Source organism: Leiobunum rupestre, chromosome 2, assembly GCF_980474605.1.
Source record: "Leiobunum rupestre chromosome 2, qqLeiRupe1.1.hap1, whole genome shotgun sequence".
Taxonomy (NCBI): domain Eukaryota; kingdom Metazoa; phylum Arthropoda; class Arachnida; order Opiliones; family Sclerosomatidae; genus Leiobunum; species Leiobunum rupestre.
Genome location: NC_143385.1, coordinates 2546608 through 2565000, shown reverse-complemented (window position 1 = coordinate 2565000; position 18393 = coordinate 2546608). Strand labels below are relative to the sequence as shown.

General features: G+C 37.2%; 1 non-coding gene across 1 annotated transcript; it reads right to left on the bottom strand.

Moving 5' to 3' along the window:
- Positions 1-78: 78 nt before the first annotated feature.
- LOC149954671 (5S ribosomal RNA) lies at positions 79-197 on the bottom strand. Its single transcript, XR_016478760.1, has one exon. It is a non-coding gene; the product is annotated as a 5S ribosomal RNA (ribosomal RNA).
- Positions 198-18393: the final 18196 nt, after the last annotated feature.

Sequence of the window (18393 nt, the reverse complement as noted above, 5' to 3'; positions counted from 1 at the left end):
AAACAACATTTTTTTTAAGAAATTAAAAATTCATTCCATTTCTTCAAAATATTGAGAAAAGTATACCATCCTCTAAAAGGAGAACGACACGCGGGGTTCCCAGGTGGTCACCCTCCCAAGTACTGGCCGCGCTCGACGTTGCTTAACTTCGGTGATCGGACGAGAACCGGTGTTTTCAACGTGATATGGCCGTTCTCTCCGTTAGAAGCCGTAAGATCGTCGTTGAAGTCCACTTTAAAGAGCGCGCGCCAAAGAACTTCAAGAAACAACATTTTTTTTAAGAAATTAAAAATTCATTCCATTTCTTCAAAATATTGAGAAAAGTATACCATCCTCTAAAAGGAGAACGACACGCGGGGTTCCCAGGTGGTCACCCTCCCAAGTACTGGCCGCGCTCGACGTTGCTTTTTTTTATATGTAGTATAACATGAAAATTTTGGAAAAAGAATGATATTAATGTATTGTATTTTAAGGCAACGATGAAGTTACCAAATCTGAATCCGAAGAAAAGATAATGGAAGAAAACAATCAATCGGATTCGGCTTCAGAAGCAAGTGAAGTTGTCCTAACTCAAGAAGCTATATTTGAAGATCCATTTCTCTCTGCAGGTTTGAACATTGAACATTTCCACAATTTTTACCAAACCAGTTTATACATTAACCATAGCTTGCCCACTTAGGCTTTTAGAACTAATGATAATGTTTTAGTTTAAGCTGTTAAAAGCACATTCCGCCTTTTAAAAAACCAATTGCATGAGTTTGAAAATTTTAAATTTTAAATTAGCAACGCATAACTCTGAGTTGAAAATTGATAACGCTGAGTTAAAAAAAGACAACGCAGAATTAATTTCTTTGAATAGAATACTGCAAATAAAATTTTTGAAGTCAACAAATTTGAAAGGTAAAAATGTAAAATCAATTCTAATACACACAAGTTAAATTTAATTAAGTGATTGATCATTCTAGAACCTTTATACACTAAAAATGAAGAAAACAATAACGGTTCCATTGAAAAGTTTCATAATCAACCTAAATGTTTAAAAGAGGACCAGGAACGTTTCTTGGAAAATTATAATGAAAATGTAATTGGTTTTTCAAAAGTTTTTTCCTAACTTATAATGTTTTACATTTTTCTGACAGGTATTTTTAGGATGTGGACTGTTTTTGGAATCCAGAAAATGGAAGGACTGCTTATCATTACTTAATGAATCCAAATTTATAAAGAATTTAGCGGTAACAATTTGGGGAGGCAAAGTATTAAGTGAGAGGAGTGTTAGTGGTGTGGTTTCCAACCGCAGTGGAAATCAAGAAACTATACCACCTCTAACACCCGAAAAGCTTAATATAATTAGAGGTAATTAATTCATATATGAAATTGTTTTAGGCTGTGAAACGTATTTGAAAATTTTAATAATATAGAACACTACCAAGAAGCCGCGGCCAAAACTGTGAACAAAACGATCTCTGAAGTAAGTACAAAACACACATACAACACGGTTACTTAAATCTAAATACCTATTACGCTGTAAAAAATGACGGTTTGGAAAGGGGTTAATAGGTCTTTCTTTAAAATGCTCAACGGCCGGTCTCCTGTTTTTTCGACGTCACGCAACACCAACTTCGCTATTAAAAGTTGGCAGTACTTTTTTATTTCCTCTTGGCAGCCACATCCAGTGAAGAGCAAACTTTACGAGTTATTGTTAGGCCTAACAAGTGCAGATGGTGGATTAAGGTATATCTTTTAAAAATTTAATAAAAAGGTCGTATTTTAAACTTTTCAGGAAAACCTATAGGTAAATATATTTATTTTGTTGATTTCAATGCCTATTCTAAATATAGGCTTATCTGATACGTTTCTGTTATGTAACATTGATTCCTAGCATATACTTGTCAGGGCTTACTTTAAGTGTCAAATTTAAATGAATGTAAAGATAAGTATGACTGAAAAATATATTGGTTTTAGAAATTCATAACGGAACGAAAAAGAAGCAATGTCAACAAAGACTGGTGGACGTAGGTGTTGTGTTCCGGGGTGCAAATCATCTACCTACAGAAACAGGAAGGTCTCATTTAGTCCATTTCCCCAAGATAAAACATTACGTGATGAATGGGTTAACATCATAAACGCTAATGCCAAGGATGACGATCAGAGAAAAAACCTTGGCACACACCATTGCGTAGAGTTATGGGGTGTAAACACCAATCAGTTTGCGGCTACCACTTGAACGTCACAGGACGTAAATCAAAAGTAGACAAGGTGGCTCGTTTTTTTGGCTCATTGTTTAATGATACTTTTTGCGATGTTGCAGGCAACATTGTGATAGAGGAAATAGTTTATCATAATCAAGACGATTTAGCTACTTCACAACCTGTTAGTAGTCATGAGTCCTCATCATCGAGTGAATGCCAAGAAAATAAAATAGATCACTGCTACAGTTTAGATCAAAACTTTCAACATTTGTCTAGTAGAATAATATCACAACAAAAAACAATTCATGTCCTAATATGTATGGTGGAGAGCTTAACGACTCTAACACTAGAGAATGAAAAGTTAAAACTAAAGAATGTGGCCTTAGAAAATGAAGTTAAGGATCTCAAGGAAAAATATGAAGAGGTGACAACGATTAAAATAGACAATATAACATTAAAAAAAGATCTGATATTTTCGCTAAGGAAAATGAAGGGTTAAAGGAACGGATTGCGTCATTGGAAAGAGAAGTGAAAGGCAAAAGATTTACCGTAAGTGATATTTCTACTGATGACATGTTGCAGTTTCAAAACAATGGAATAATTTGATATTCTTTACGAGTATCTTGAACCAGATTGTAAAATCCTTATGTATTATAATAGTACTGAAGGTAATCAGAGAAAAAACAGCCGATGAAGCGCCACAAGCAAGGGAAGGCCTATGACTTTAAGCTTTAAAGATCAGCTATTTTTAGTGCTATGCCGACTGAAACTAGGATTATTTGAAGAAGATCTCGCCTATCGTTTTAAGGTGTCAGTGTCAACAGTGTCAAATCTCTGCATTACATGGTTTGACTCAATGGAGAAAAGGCTTACACAGTTACCAATCTGGCCATCAAGAGCTCTTGTGGATGCAACTATGCCCGAGGTTTTTAAAAAAAATGTACCCTTCCACTCAGTGTGTGATTGAGGGCACAGAATTTTTACCTCTCCGAGGGGACAAAGTCCCCTAGGATAGGTTATACAACGACCGTGTCTGTCTGTGGGTCTGTGGGTAGGTCTGTGGGTGGGTCTGTCTGTCTGTCAGGCCTGCGAACGCGTTCGCATTTTCGGTGCAAAGTGTAATCACAGCGTACGCAGTTTCTCGAGATCTCTGCGTTCGCAGTTGCTAGTAATTAGGGAACAAAGTCGAAAAACCGTGTTTGCAAAACCACCGTGGGACGGTGAGCGTTAACGGATTAATTTGCAGTCGGGGTTGGTTTGGTGTTTTTTTTTCGTCAACGCTCGCCGTCACGACAGGTTTAATTCAGTTGTTTGGATATTTCGCTTTTGTAATGTTTATGTGTAGGGTGGTAATGTTGTGTTATTGTTATGACGTTTGTGGGTGTTGAGTTTGTGGTGTGTATGTACGGGTGGTAACTCTCCAACACTTTCTTATTGACTTTTGGGACGGGCCGAGTGCTGAGTGTAATGCTACCTCTCAACATCCAAGGGCAGGGTTTCCACCAATTGTTCACGGTATTCGTCTTAGTATCAATTTGCGATCGCATCGGGCGGGTTTCGAACCCGAGACCGCCTGTGTGACAGGCGGACGTTCTACCACAGAACCACCGACACTTATTACGTTTCATTGAAAATTAGACCTTCAGCTTTATCAAAAGCGTATTTAATAGAGCATGAAATTTTGGTTTAATTGAAATAGAGCAAAATTTCGTGAAAGATTTAAATTATTGCATCAAAGAAATTCTAATTTAGCGATTTCTCATTTGATTAAAAACAAATGCGCCACCCAGGTTTCGAACCCGGGCCGTTCAGTTAGGCAGTCGAGCGCTCTACCACAGAACCAACGATAACTTCAAGCTATATTGCAAATAAGACACTCATTGTAAGCATAATAGTTAACAAAGTCTTGAATTTTTTTACGAATGAAATTGTGAAGGCCTAATGTGGTTTTTTTACGAAAAAATTATAAAGACTTAATCTTGTTTAATATAATAAGTTGCTTTATTTCAATTTGATACTTTTGTTTAGTGTTTTTTTAATGAATGGAGTTAAAGATTTTTTTCTTCTATTATATGACGTTTTATTTTAATGAATGGAGTTTAAGATTGTTTCTTCTATTATTTGACGTTTTATTTTTGCGGTTGTATATTTGTTTTATCTTTTGTTCTTTTAAAATTATTTACTTCTTCCGCAAAATGGTTCATTTTTTGGAGGAACCTTTTAACTTATTTTTTGTGTATTAATGTTTTGAGAACCTTTACGTTTGGGAAAGGATAATTTTTGACGGAACCTTCAAAGTGTATACGTCGCATTTTCAAAAAATTTAATGGTCAAATCTTGTTTTAGCGCAGTCAGCAGATAAGATAAAGGGTAGAACCCGTTAGTTTTTTGTAATTTGTTTAGTTTTTTCAGTCGTATATTCTTATCTATTAGGTTTAGCGTATTGGTTTTCAAGCTTAATAATTCATTTATTAACAACATATCGAGTTGGTCTGGTTTTCAGCTCGGTCGTAATTTATTTTAAACGTTTTCTCGGCTGATTAAGATGTTTAATGCAGTTCATCAATTGGGTTCGTTTGTGTTTATTTATAAAGAACCCTAACTATTCCCTCTACGGTCATTTATTGATATACGTTTAGTGAAGTGGCTTTCTGTGCTTTGTGAATGGTAAGTTTTTCGCTTTTTGTTAATAAGTTTTTTGTTGGTGTGGATATTTGGATATCTACGATTCCTAATGCAGTCATTGATATCCTGGGTGTGCGAGTCATTATATGATATTGGAAATTGGACGGTTTTGGTCTTTTTCATGCGGTATGTGTCACAACGTCAACAGGTTCCGATAGTCTACGAGTCGTCCACTACCAGATATCTACGGTATCTTGATCGGGCGAACGTTGAAATAAAATGAGCGTTAACTATGCGGCAAGTATTTCGTAAGCGACAAAAATACAAATACCCTCTGTAGATATTTCTTTCATTAAAATTGGCTTCGTATTATATTTAACTGCTAAACTTGTACCGTAAATAGGGTTAAAGTCAATTGTGCATTGTTTTAGTACGTCTAACTCACTGTTGTAACTACTTAATTTATAATATTCTGAATAAATTAATCTCGGTTGTTTCGTCTCAATTATTTTAATTCAAATTAAAATTTTATACCGGGCGGGATTGAACGGGGATTACGTTATTGGTAAATAACTTTGAATTGGGGAGATATAACTTAAAGGGTCATCTCGAGAAATTAATACCACTATGGACAATGCTTCCGAGGAGAGGTATATTTTGGCTTGCCAACTTGTTTATTCAAAATCCTAACGATTACAAAACTATAAAAATCATAATACTGCTAAAGGGCTGATTGGTATTACTCCGAACGGTTTTGTGAGCTTTGTGTCAGACCTTTTCCCAAGAAGAATGTCTGACAAAGACATTACAGAACGAAGTGATTTAGTGGAACCACTCGAGCCATTAGATTCTGTAATGCAGACAGGGTTTTTTTGATTGAACAGCTGTTAGCCCATAAACATGTTGGTCTAAACATTCCACCACTTTTAGAAAAAAGACCACAGCTTTCTTTGGCTGATGAAAAAAAAAACCAGGGACATTGTAAGTGTGCGTATTCACGTTGAGCGTGTTATTAGGGGTGTTAAGAAATTTCATCTTTTGAACTCTGTTTTTCCTAACAACATGGGCTCGCAAACTTGAGAAAGTATGGAAAATATCAGCATATTTACATAATTTTTGTAATGAGCCTCTTTTGAAGATAACCGACGAAGATTGTTTTCCAACACAGCGGGAAAGAGAACAAAACCACGGAGAGATGTTCTTTACTTTATCTCTCCGCTTTATTTTATATTTGTTTTTTAAATGTTTTCCGCTCGGTTTTTAATATAAAAACCTTTTACACTGCGTATCAGTGTGTCACTAATTTACCAGCTTTCAATCATGTAACTTGTTCTCATTATTTCAATAAATAAAACCAGTTTATCGTTTATTCGAGTCTCTTGATCATCACTGCGAAGCGCTGCTGCTACAAAACTTCAACAGGTTATTGGCCCAGCACGCTCCCACTGCGCCACTCCGCTGACTAAGATGATCAACTGAACTGGTTACCTGTCTTCATCGTATCCTGTATCACAGCACACTAATTCCTGCCAAGATGGACGGTCTTCTACGCCATGACGTCGAGAAGCTGTCTGGTCCAGAGAATTGGCGAAGCTGGAAAAGACAAGTCTGTGACGTCTTGATAATTCGAAGCGTATACAACATTGTCAATGGAAGTCGTACGGAGCCAGTACGAATTGATGAGACAGAGGCAGCGTTCTCTGCAGCCCTAGAGAAATACCAAGTTGCATTCAGTACAGCCCGTACTGTCATCTGGTCAGCCTTATCCCGGAAGGTCCAGAACATGATTGCTGATTGTGAAACACCAAGGGAAATGTGGAGTAAACTACTGGAAATTTTCGAACAAAAGTCGTCCAACCGGCTTCGAAAATTACTCGCCCAACTGATAAAAACGACGAAAGCTCCTGAAGATGACATGGCCACCCATCTTGCACAAATGCGTTCCCTATGGTCAGACACCCTGACGACAGCGAAGTTGGAAAAGGACGTTTCATTTGATGACTGTATTCTGATCGCCTGCATTTTCGAGTCATTACCTCAAGACGAATACCGAGAGTTTGGTATGCTCTGGGATACATTGCCTAAAGAAAAGCAGACGGTCGCGGAGTTGGAGCGCCAACTGATAGGCCGTTCAACACGTGATGGAAACGCCTTTGAAGAGTCTTTGGGTCTTCTAGCTCCTTGAGATGGTAGAAAAAATATCAATTCCACTGGAAATAGCTCAAGAGGAAATCGACCGAGATGTTTCAAATGCAAGAAGTTAGGACAACTCTCGAGGGACTGCACAGGAGGGAAGAAACCATCCGGCAATCTAAGAACTGGAGAAAGTAGAAGCAACACTGGCGCCGACAATGGCGGTGGTCTTTATGCGGCAAATGGCCTTGTTGCTCATACTACGGCAGACACTGTCTGGTATTTCGACTCCGGTGCTACGCAGCACATTACCAATGACGCTACGAAGTTCATTCAGTTCAGGAGGTTTGACAGTCCAGCCACTCTACAAGTTGGGAACAAAGCTCAGATGACAGCGGACGGCGAGGGTGACATTCGCGTACGTTTTGATGATGGAAAGTCCGTTCGTCACGAGATTATTCACAACGTTTGGCACATCAGCGGTTTTGCATGCAATGTATTTTCTATAAAAAGCGCCATGAAACGAAACTCCAACTTGGAATTTCAAGCCACTGCGTTTTATAGCGTCCTGTATGAGAAAATAAAGGGAAGAAAGCATCTACGTCTTCCTGGGAAAGTCGAATCACTGTTCCGGGTAGATATGACTGTGGAGCAGCCATCGAGTTCCTTATATCTTGCCACTGGTCCAAGAAACGAGAAAAAGGTGGACCTCCAAGTCTGGCACGAAAGACTAGGCCATCAAGATAAACGACATGTAGCGGCTACTCTGAAGAGACTCGGTTACGAGATTATCAATCAGAAGACTGATAAACTATGCGAAGGATGTATCTTTGGAAAAATGACTCGTCACAGCTTTGGCACTCGGTTAGATAAAGCCACGAAGCCAGGAGAAAGAATTCATTCAGATCTCTGGGGGCCATCACCGACTCCATCAATGAAGGGCAAGCTCTACTATCTTCTCTTCAAGGACGAGTATTCCGGCATTCGTATCACATATTTCTTGGCGAAGAAATCTGAAGTCGTGGATCGTTTCAAGAACTTTCTCGCATTTTGCAAGAACCATGAGCATACGGTACGAGATCTTATCACGGATAACGGGACTGAGTACGTCAACGATGAGTTTCGCCGAATAACGACACAAGAAGTCGGCCTGAAGCATCGAACCTCAATGCCATACACTCCTGAGCAAAATGGAGTAGCTGAACGTGAGAATCGAACAATCATGGAGTCTGTTCGTGCAATGCTGCATTCAAAACCCGATCTACCTCCAAAGCTGTGGGCCGAAGCAGTCAACACGACGACGTATATTCTAAATCGCACAGCCCCAACCTGCATCAAAGGGAAGACACCGTACGAACTTTGGACTGGAAAGCCGAATCCATCAGTCAAGCATTTGCGCATTTTTGGAACCGATTGTTACGTTCATGTGCCAAAGGAGAAGCGAAGGAAGCTGTCTAAGAAAGCTTTGAGAGGCATTCTCGTTGGCTATGAAGATAACATGGATGGATATCGAGTCTACGATCCAGAGCTAAATGACGTCATCCGATCTCGAGATGTCAAGTTCGATCCTGAGAAATGTATACTCGAAACCAAACCTGGAGAATGGATGGATGTCTCTAGTCAGGGAGAGCAGAGTTCCGATGATTCGGATTCCGAAGACGTGACATCCAGATCCGTCAATGTTCCCGAAGACGTGACATCCAGATCCGTCAATGTTCCCGAAGACGTGACATCCAGATCCGTCAATGTTCCCGAAGACGTGACATCCAGATCCGTCAATGTTCCCGAAGACGTGACATCCAGATCCGTCAATGTTCCCGAAGACGTGACATCCAGATCCGTCGAATCACCATCTGCAGCCACCGGACCCGTACTTCGAGATCGTTCAAAACTGAGGGCAAAAGGGCACACTTGCTGTACCTGCATGCCTGTAGACAAAGTTTTCCTGATCGGTGATGATCTTCCAAAGACAGCCGAAGCAGCTCGTTCAAGCGCCGAATCCATGAAATGGCAAACGGCAATGTCTGAAGAGCTCTCTTCAATGAAGGAACACCAAGTTTACGAATTGGTCAATCCTCCTCCGGGCCAGAAAATCATTGGAAATAGATGGATCTTTCGTACGAAGACAAACTAAGACGGAACGATTTCCAAGTATAAGGCCAGACTCGTAGCCAAGGGATATGCACAGCGAGAAGGGATCGATTATGAAGAGACTTTCGCTCCAGTTGCCCGTTTCGAGACCCTGAGAATATTCCTCAGCATCGTTGCTCAGAAGAATTTACATTTAAAGCAATTTGATGTAAGGACAGCCTTTCTTCATGGAAACTTGTCCGAGGAGATTTACTTGCGCCAACCAGAAGGATTTGATGACAGTAGCGGCAAAGTCTGGAGGCTTAAAAAGAGTCTGTACGGGCTTAAACAATCACCACGCTGCTGGAACGAGCGAATTGATCGAGTTCTACAAGATTTCGGTTTCAGACGTGCTGATGGTGATCATTGCCTCTACGTTTTTTCATCTGGAAGGACATTGCTTATCCTAATCCTCTACGTCGACGATGGTCTCATTGCCGGAACTACAGCTACAGATGTTGATGCATTCCTCCGTCAATTCACTGATGAATTCGAGATTACCACAGGAGCCGCCTCAACATATCTTAGTCTCAAGATCGACTTCACGGAAGATGGCTCAATTTTCCTTCATCAGAGCGCCTATCTCGAGAATGTCTTGGAAAGATTCCGTATGCTTGACTGTAAAGCTGTAAAAATACCAGCCTCTATGCCAGATACCAGCGAAGATGATCAGAAGAAATTCGAAGCTCAAACGATGTTCGCCTCAGCCATTGGTATGCTGCAATGGGTACACGTCCTGACATCGAGTTCGCCGTAAATCGTACATCGCAGGCTATGGCAAACCCAACTATTGCAGACTGGAACGCCGTAAACGCATTTTTCGTTATCTACGAGGAACGACAACCCTGGGTCTCTTGTTCAAATCAGATGACACATCGGAACTTGTCCCCTACTGTGACGCCGATTATGCCGGATGTGAAAAGACCAGACGCTCAACCTCGGGAATTGTCTGCCTGATGGGATCAACGCCAATTACATGGGCAAGTCGAAAGCAACAGTCCGTTGCATTATATACTACCGAGGCTGAATTGGTGGCCGCCACAGAAGCAGCGAAAGATATTGTCTGGATCAAAGCCATCAAAAGGTCCTTGGGCATTGAACGAGAAAATGAGATTCCAGTTCTGCGCATTGACAACGCCGGAGCTATCAAATTGATCCGGAATCCAGAATTTCATCGTCGTACAAAACACATCAACGTCCGTCAATTCTACGTGAGAGAACTTGTGATCAACGGCCAGATGGATGTCACCTACGTGCCAAGTGAAGAGCAGTTGGCAGATATTTTCACGAAGCCGTTATGTGCCGAGATATTCACACGCCTTCGCCAAAGCCTGAATCTCCACGCATTTAACCATATCTTCGTTGAAGATAACCGACGAAGATTGTTTTCCAACACAGCGGGAAAGAGAACAAAACCACGGAGAGATGTTCTTTACTTTATCTCTCCGCTTTATTTTATACTTGTTTTTTAATTTTTTCCGCTCGGTTTTTAATATATAAACCTTTTACACTGCGTATCAGTGTGTCACTAATTTACCAGCTTTCAATCATGTAACTTGTTCTCATTATTTTAATCAATAAAACCAGTTTATCGTTTATTCGAGTCTCTTGATCATCACTGCGAAGCGCTGCTGCTACAAAACTTCAACAGCCTCTCTTAGATAATTAAATACTTCTTGAAATAAATGAATAAAAATGTAAAATGACTGGGTGTCTTTTAAGGAAAAAATTAAAATCATTTAATTTTTGAAAAATCAGAAATGAAATTTGTAGAAAGCCATCCAAATAAAACTTTTTGTAATACTTTTCAAACTGTTTAAATATCATTTATTCTTATCACAAATTAACATCATCTTTATAAAATTTTATTAAATTCAGGTACTTCTATTTGTAGCAAACCCCTTAAATACATTTTTTTATTTTCTTAATAAATTTTCAAACAGTTTTAAATCAGTTATTTTATCACAAATTAACACCTCCATCTTTAAAACAGGAACAATTACAATAACCCATTTGATTAATTATTCATATCACAAATTTACACCACCTTTAATATAGGAACAATTAAACTTAAATTCAGGTACTTAAATTTGTAATAAACCTCTTAAATCCATTTTCTTTGAATTTTCTTTAAAAAATTTAAATGTCACTTACTTATATCACAAATTAAATAAGGCACAATTTTGTCACTAAAAAGATTTAATACCTTTGGTAAAATAGTATTTTTGAAAAATTCATCGTCAAACTTGACTCTCTGTATAAAAAGTTCCTCGTCCCCACAATCTACAATAAAATCACACCACTGAAGTCCTGTAATTCCAAGTTGACCAATAACTTGATAATAGTAGTTGTGTTTCTTGTCCAAGAAAATTTCATTGTTTTCATTTAGTTTTAAATATTTTGCGGATGGCACTTTCTTTTTTATAGCTTCTTTAATGCTAATTTTTCCTTCTTTGCACTTGGCCAGAGTTTTTATTTCTACTAATCCATATTGCTCAACAGTCTTGTCAAAAACCAGTCTATCGGGTGAGGCACCTCACATCGGCAATGCTGGATTTATGCATAGTCCACATTTAAAGGTTTTCACATCTCCTTTTATTTCCTCGTATTTTTTACAGCTGTGTCCTCATTTACCAATCCTTCATTGCAATACTTATTTTTAGATAGGTTTGAACTTGGGACTAGTCGTCTTAAAAAAAATTTCATTGACCTCCTTTATTCTCTTGCATATATTTCCAAACATGGATGCAGTTAATCGACCTTTCCGTTCATTTTTCCACAGCTCGCAGTTGGATTGCGCTTTTTGTTTCCAACTCCAAAGTTTGAGCTACATCTAATGTCATTTTTAAATGTGGAGGGGTTACAGACATTGCTTTTTCAATTATTTGAACTACAGTAGAGTTTCAAAAATCGAAATGGGCAAAGAGATTCTATTTCCTTCTTGCGCTGGTTCTAAAGTTCCATCGTTTACAGCTTTAATGGTTTCACTAATAAAATTCCTTTCACGAAGTATTTTAGATAAAAATAACTATTTGGAAATAGCTTTACATCTATTATAAAGTTTCTCAAGCCTATTTCTCATAATATCATCATCTTGTGAGCCACGGTTCTTAAGAGCAGAATATTTTTTCAATTTGTCTGCTTTTTGCATTAGCGCTTCACTTGATTTTGAAGGCTTATGTTTGATGAAATATTGATTTGAAAATTTGTTGGTTGAAATATTTCTTTTGGTTTTTGGTATACCCCAGCCTCTGCTCTTTGAATTTACAGCGGTGTCTTCGGGCAAAAATTTCTTGCCTTCTCGGACACAATCCAAGACATACCATAAAAGGGCAGCCACATGAATACACACACCGCCCTTTCCTGCTTTACACTCACATATGCCAGATAATATTTCTCCAGATATTTGTTTAATTTTCACTGAGGTCAGATACTTCCGAACCAAAGTAAAAGAAGCTTGAACTTTGCTTTTTAAATAGATGGAGTCAGGTGTGTCTTCATTTCCAATACTGAGTAAAACGTTACTCACTTTTCCAGACTTCAACATTCTGTATCAATTTTGGAAAGATTTGGTTGCGCTATCTTTTGTGAAATAGTCTTTTATATGGTTTTCATTGTAATCCTTTGATAAATGCTTAAGCTGTTTGGTCCAGTTTCCAACTGGTAATGTAAAGACAACTGGTTCGACTCTGTCAAAATAAAATGAATAATAAATCATGAATTTGCTATTTTCATAGTATAAACTTTAAATATATACCTGATTGATGAATTAGTTGCACTTCCAAACATTTTAGTTTAAATTCTAAAAATTAATAAGCAGACGAAACAAGGAAAACAGCAGCGAGATTAAAACCAAAGGAGAATAAATATCAAGGTCAATGTAAATCATCCTTGCAAAAACAGTTTTCTTTCTAAACAAGAAGGCCAATGTTAATTTATAGAAAGACATATTGCAATTTCCAAAACCGATTTATGGGTAAATTTAAACCATTTATGAATTATTAATTAAACGCCAAAATTGTAAGACCGAAACGGTTTTTGAATAACCTACAAAAAATTTCATAATGGACTTAAAATTTCTTATTGGTGTAAGTTAGCTCTAAATCGCAAAACTTAGTTCCTTCCCAGAATACAAATTAATTTCAATAAAAATATTATTTAAATGTTCATTCGTATAAACGGCGCCCCAAACACAATTTGATATAAGACCCAATTGCTTTTTATTTTACTTTTAGGAATTCGAAACCAAAATATTAGTATTGTTTCCTTTATTAAACGAAGGCCAGATTTGCTGTCATGTTTCAGTTTTAATTGAGATTAAAATATACATTATTTTAGCAGTTTAATTTGAGATTACAATGTGCATTATTTTTGCAGTTTAAATTGAGACTAACATGCATTATTTTAGCAGTTCAAGTAAAGACAAAAATTAATATTATATTTTCAGCTAGTAATAAGTTTAAAATAACCCTAGTAATATACGCTTAAATTTAATCTTAAACAAGCTTTCTTTTTATCTTAAACAAGTCTTAATTTAGAGGAGGAATATCAGACTTAGATTAAATTGAAATTAACCGTTATTAGAAGTCTTCAATTAGACTCTCCCAGAGCTGAAATAAACTAAAATAAGAATGTATTTGGGACTGTGGCAGTTTCAAAAAAGTCTTAGACAAGTTTTATTTTTCTAACATGTTTGAAACTTCAACAAACCAAATTATAGCAATCTTAAATAAGTCTCGATTTTTACTCCAAATTAGAATGAATTAACTCTGAAACCAGGATGTAGTTGGGACTGTGGCAGCTTAAAAGGAGTCTGTTTTTATATTTAAAAATACAACTTCGATTTTGGTAAGGGTTGTATTGATCGGCAGTTTTTCTATCTTCCTCTGTAATTTGATTCTCCTCGGTATCGGATTTTCCCAAACAAACTCTGGCATTTTTTGCATGTTTTTCCTTTATGAGTGGAGTTCTTTGTGAAATGGTCTTTCGTTCCGCATCGGATACACCTTTCATTGTGTTTTGTAGAGAGCTCGATTAATTCTTTCTTTGGTTCGTTCCTGTTACCCATTTAACGGTTACGATGAGCACGTGTGTGACATTGTTGCATGTGGTTAACTGATAATGTGAGTGTGCAGCATTGCTATCAGCGGATTTCATAACTCTTGAATCCTTGGCTGGTGTCTTCAATGATTTTTGCCGGTGATAGTGTTAGTGTGGCTTCCTGGAGTAAATGTTTGAATTTCAGGATTTGCTTTTCCACTTATCAGGTGACGTATTATTTATAACTATTTTATGGGGGACTATTTTCTTGCCTTGGTTGTGAAAAATTAAATATTCTGTTTTATCAATGTTCCGGGAGAGACCATTTACGGTAATCCATCGATTTAAGGTATCCAACAAGGCATTAAATAAAAACGTCATGCACCTATTGCACATAATTAACACAGCGTCATCAGCGAATAGGTAGAGGAAATCTCTAGGCATGGAGTAGACAATATCATTAGGTATAAGTTGAATAAGATAAAACCTAGACCTGGGGGGTACCTGCTAGTAAGACTTTAGGCGGGGAAACCTTTCCGTTCACTTTTGTACTACAGGGGCGGTTATTTAGGTACGTTTTTATCCAGCTGTTGGCTGGACCTCTAATTCCCATGCGGAAAAGCTTATTCAAATGCTTTTCTCAAGTCCAAAAACACAGCTATTACAATTGGCTTTGGTCCGGGGCAGATATAATTTTGTTGTATACTGTTGTCAAACCAAGCAGCACCGAAATGCTAACATTTAGGTTTGGGTTCGTGTGATAGATGAAAAATGCCTTTGTAAACAAATCGAGGTAACCAGCGTAAAAAAGTAAACTTAAACAGCCTTTAAACTCCCTGCTGTTTGGCTTTGTGCTTGTTGCAGCCTACTTCCATAGGCTAGTAGGCCACACTTTGAAGCTCTCTGACGCTCTTTTAACTCATCGTAGCAAAATAGGAAAAAAACAATTAGCTAAACGAATAATTCGGAATATTGGTGGGTGCACGGATATTTTTGCTGCAGTATCGACATTCAGCAACTGCGGTGATACTAGGCAAGCCATTGCCATTAGGTTCAATGCCTAGAAAATCAAATTTGTCTTCGATATTTTTATATCCGCTATCTCCAACGTAAAACGTTTTCGAAAATTCTACGTCGACAATCAGTCTTAGACTTGAGCTTCCTCCTGTGGAATTATTTGGAGAGTTTTCTAGCGAATTCTTAGACCTCGCAGAACCTGAGGGTGAGACACCCTCTTTGTCACAGTCTAAAACTAAACTGAAAGTCAGATACTAGTTTAATTTAATTGCAAAAGTGAAGAAATCTTATATGAAATGATTGGTCGAAGATTTTCGCTGCGCTGTAATTCTTGGGATCATATTTATTACCTTTTTTATATATTGGAATTATAAGAGTTTGCTTAAGTCATTCCGGATAAATACCAGAAGTAAAAATAGGTTAATTAAAAATAACAGTGGAGCTACTAAAATATTGGGAGTAGATTTTTTCGCTTTAAGACTAATATCGTCAAGACCTGGGCCTGTGACGGGAAGATGTTTTATAATGTTCTTTAATTCTGCTCTTCAATAGGGAAGACCGCCATTGATTTAGGGTTGCTGGCTTCTGACGAGAGGTCTTCGTTGGGTTGTACCAGAGACGCATTTTTAGTAAAAATTTTATTTAGATTGTCTTGGTTCACTAGGATATGACTTTTATTCTTCGTATTTCTATTCAGCATTTCGTTAATAGCACGTCAGTTATTTTAAGCGGAATTGGATTGTTTTAGTTTATTCATAAAATAAGAGTTCCTGGCATTCTTGATATGTTTATTACAGATATTATTGCACGCGTGGTAGTTCTCTTTATTTTCTTGTGATGGAAATGTTTTAAATAATTTAAGTAGATGATTTTTATTTTTAATATAGTTTTTAAGCTCTGGGGAAAGCCAACTTTTCAAGGAGCTACTTAGGATAAATAAATAAAATGCTTCATTATCTTCATTCGTAATTAAATTTTCAAAGTGCTCGTACGCTCTGTTTATATCCTTTAATTTACTATGGTCCTTCCACGAAATTTTAGATAGGTTACTGGAAAATAAATAAAGGTTTTTTAAGTCAAGGTTTCGAATTCTGGTTAGTGGAGTATTACGAGACTCCATATCCATTTGAATGAAAATAAGATAATGATCGGAGATGTGGAGGTGGACAGAACTTGTACAGGTGAATTTACGTTATTAAACACATTATGTAAACCAGATTCAGAGTTACCTGTAACTCTAGTGATCTCAAAGACATTGTTATAGGTTATATCTAGAAGAATTTCACACAATTCATCAACTCTGTAGTTTTTTTTAATAAAAATTAATGTTAAAATCACACGTAATTATTTTAGATAATTTCGGCGGGCCTAGTTTATTGACAATATTTTCACAGTGGTTAAAAACAGTTTAATATCCGCCCTATGAGGTCGATATACAACAGCGATAGAGGTATGTAGTTCCTGGATTTTGATGGCAAAGTCTTCAATATCGGTATTATAAAGAGCCAAATTATCGATTGGGGTTGCGACATTAGCGGAAATTAGTGACATGGTGAGAGAGCAGGGACAAGCAGAGTCAGCTTACACGAGTCAAGTTATTCGAGTAGCAAAGTTTCAAGATATGAAGTTTTAATCTTGAGTTTCCACTTTATTAGTAGGTTTGTTATATTTATACAGTATTTCGTCAATTTCAATTTTAAAATTTGATATAAATTTACCCTCTCTCAAAAATTGTCTCAGATAGTATCGGGTTTTATCTTGAATGGGAGTAAAGTCCGGAGCGATATAGATCTTAGAGCCGGCAAGTTTAAAACCCAATTTAAGGAGCTAAATTTTTTGTTGGTGGTCCGTAAGTTTGACAATTATGTTTCTCTGATAATTATCTTTCTTTGGTCCCCTTCTAAATATTTGATAAGGCTTGAGTACAATTTGCACTCCCAATAAATCGTTAAAAATATCGTTAAATAAATTAGCTAATGCCAAGCGGCTATAATCTGGAAATTCATTGATTCCTGATATACAATGTTTGATTTTCTGTTGTCAGCTTCTATAAACTCAACCTTATTTTTTAATTCTACGGTTACTTTATCGGCGCTAGCAGAAGGGTTTGTCTGGGTTTCATTGACATTTTTTTATTCTATTTTTAAGCAGTCAAATTCCTAAACATTTTGTTCTATTTTGGAAATTCTTTTCGTATTGACTAGTGAGATTACATTTGTCAATTTTTGGCTCGTGGCAGCTACAGATTAAGTTAAGTCTTCTACTTTCGTAATTAAAGATTTGGAATTACTACTAACATGATCTTGGAGGTCTGATTTTGTTTTGCGCAGTTCATTAAGTATCAATTGAAGGTCGGCGTAAAGCCCGTCGCACACTGAACGGTTTTTCGTCTCAGCAACTGTTGCTGGTACCGCCAACGTTGTTGGTACCGACGACAATTTATCACTCATTGCAGTCACGAAAAATGGCGCTGACGCTGGCGACCTGCTGTTGCGACGAACGTCGGATTCGTACTGACTTGAACTTTGTAGAACATTTTGACGCTGATGTCACGGCACTCCATCTCTTTCTAACCAATTAGATTACGGCGGGATATTAATAATTTTTCAAATAGCAAATAATGCACCATGCGAGGAAGCACGTGGAAATTTATTTATTTTGTTATATTTTATCAACCAGAAAAGAACGGTAATTAAATATAAATTAATTATAAAATTATCAATTTAAGTATTTTTATCTATTATATTTTTATTTTGAAAAAGTATATTCGGTTTATCCAAGTATACCAATAATCATTTAAAAATTATTAATTATAATTGTTTAAAATTAATTTTGAGTAAAAGGAAACGCAATTTAAGTCACAGAAATTAACACAAACGCATAGTGTGCAATAGCCTAACATCAGCGTCAGCTTCTATTGGCGATGACGGGGAAAAAATTATTAAGATTAAAGATTTTAAACCGTCGACAGCGTCAACTTGAAGAAATGTTTTGTCAGTGTGTGACGGGCTTTAGTCGCCATATGGAAAAATATATTGGTAGATTCAGAGTACCCGTAATTAGCAATTACCAAGGTAATAGAAATATAGAGAGCTTAATTACCGGTAAATACACAATGCGTTAGAGTCGGTCGATAAGATTCTGGTGCTCACTTTTTTAGAGGCCCACGATATGGTGTCGGCTAGAGCCTTAGACACCAACAGATTCTGGTGCTCTGAAATATTCGAACTTGTGAACATTCCTTTATAATAACGCCGAT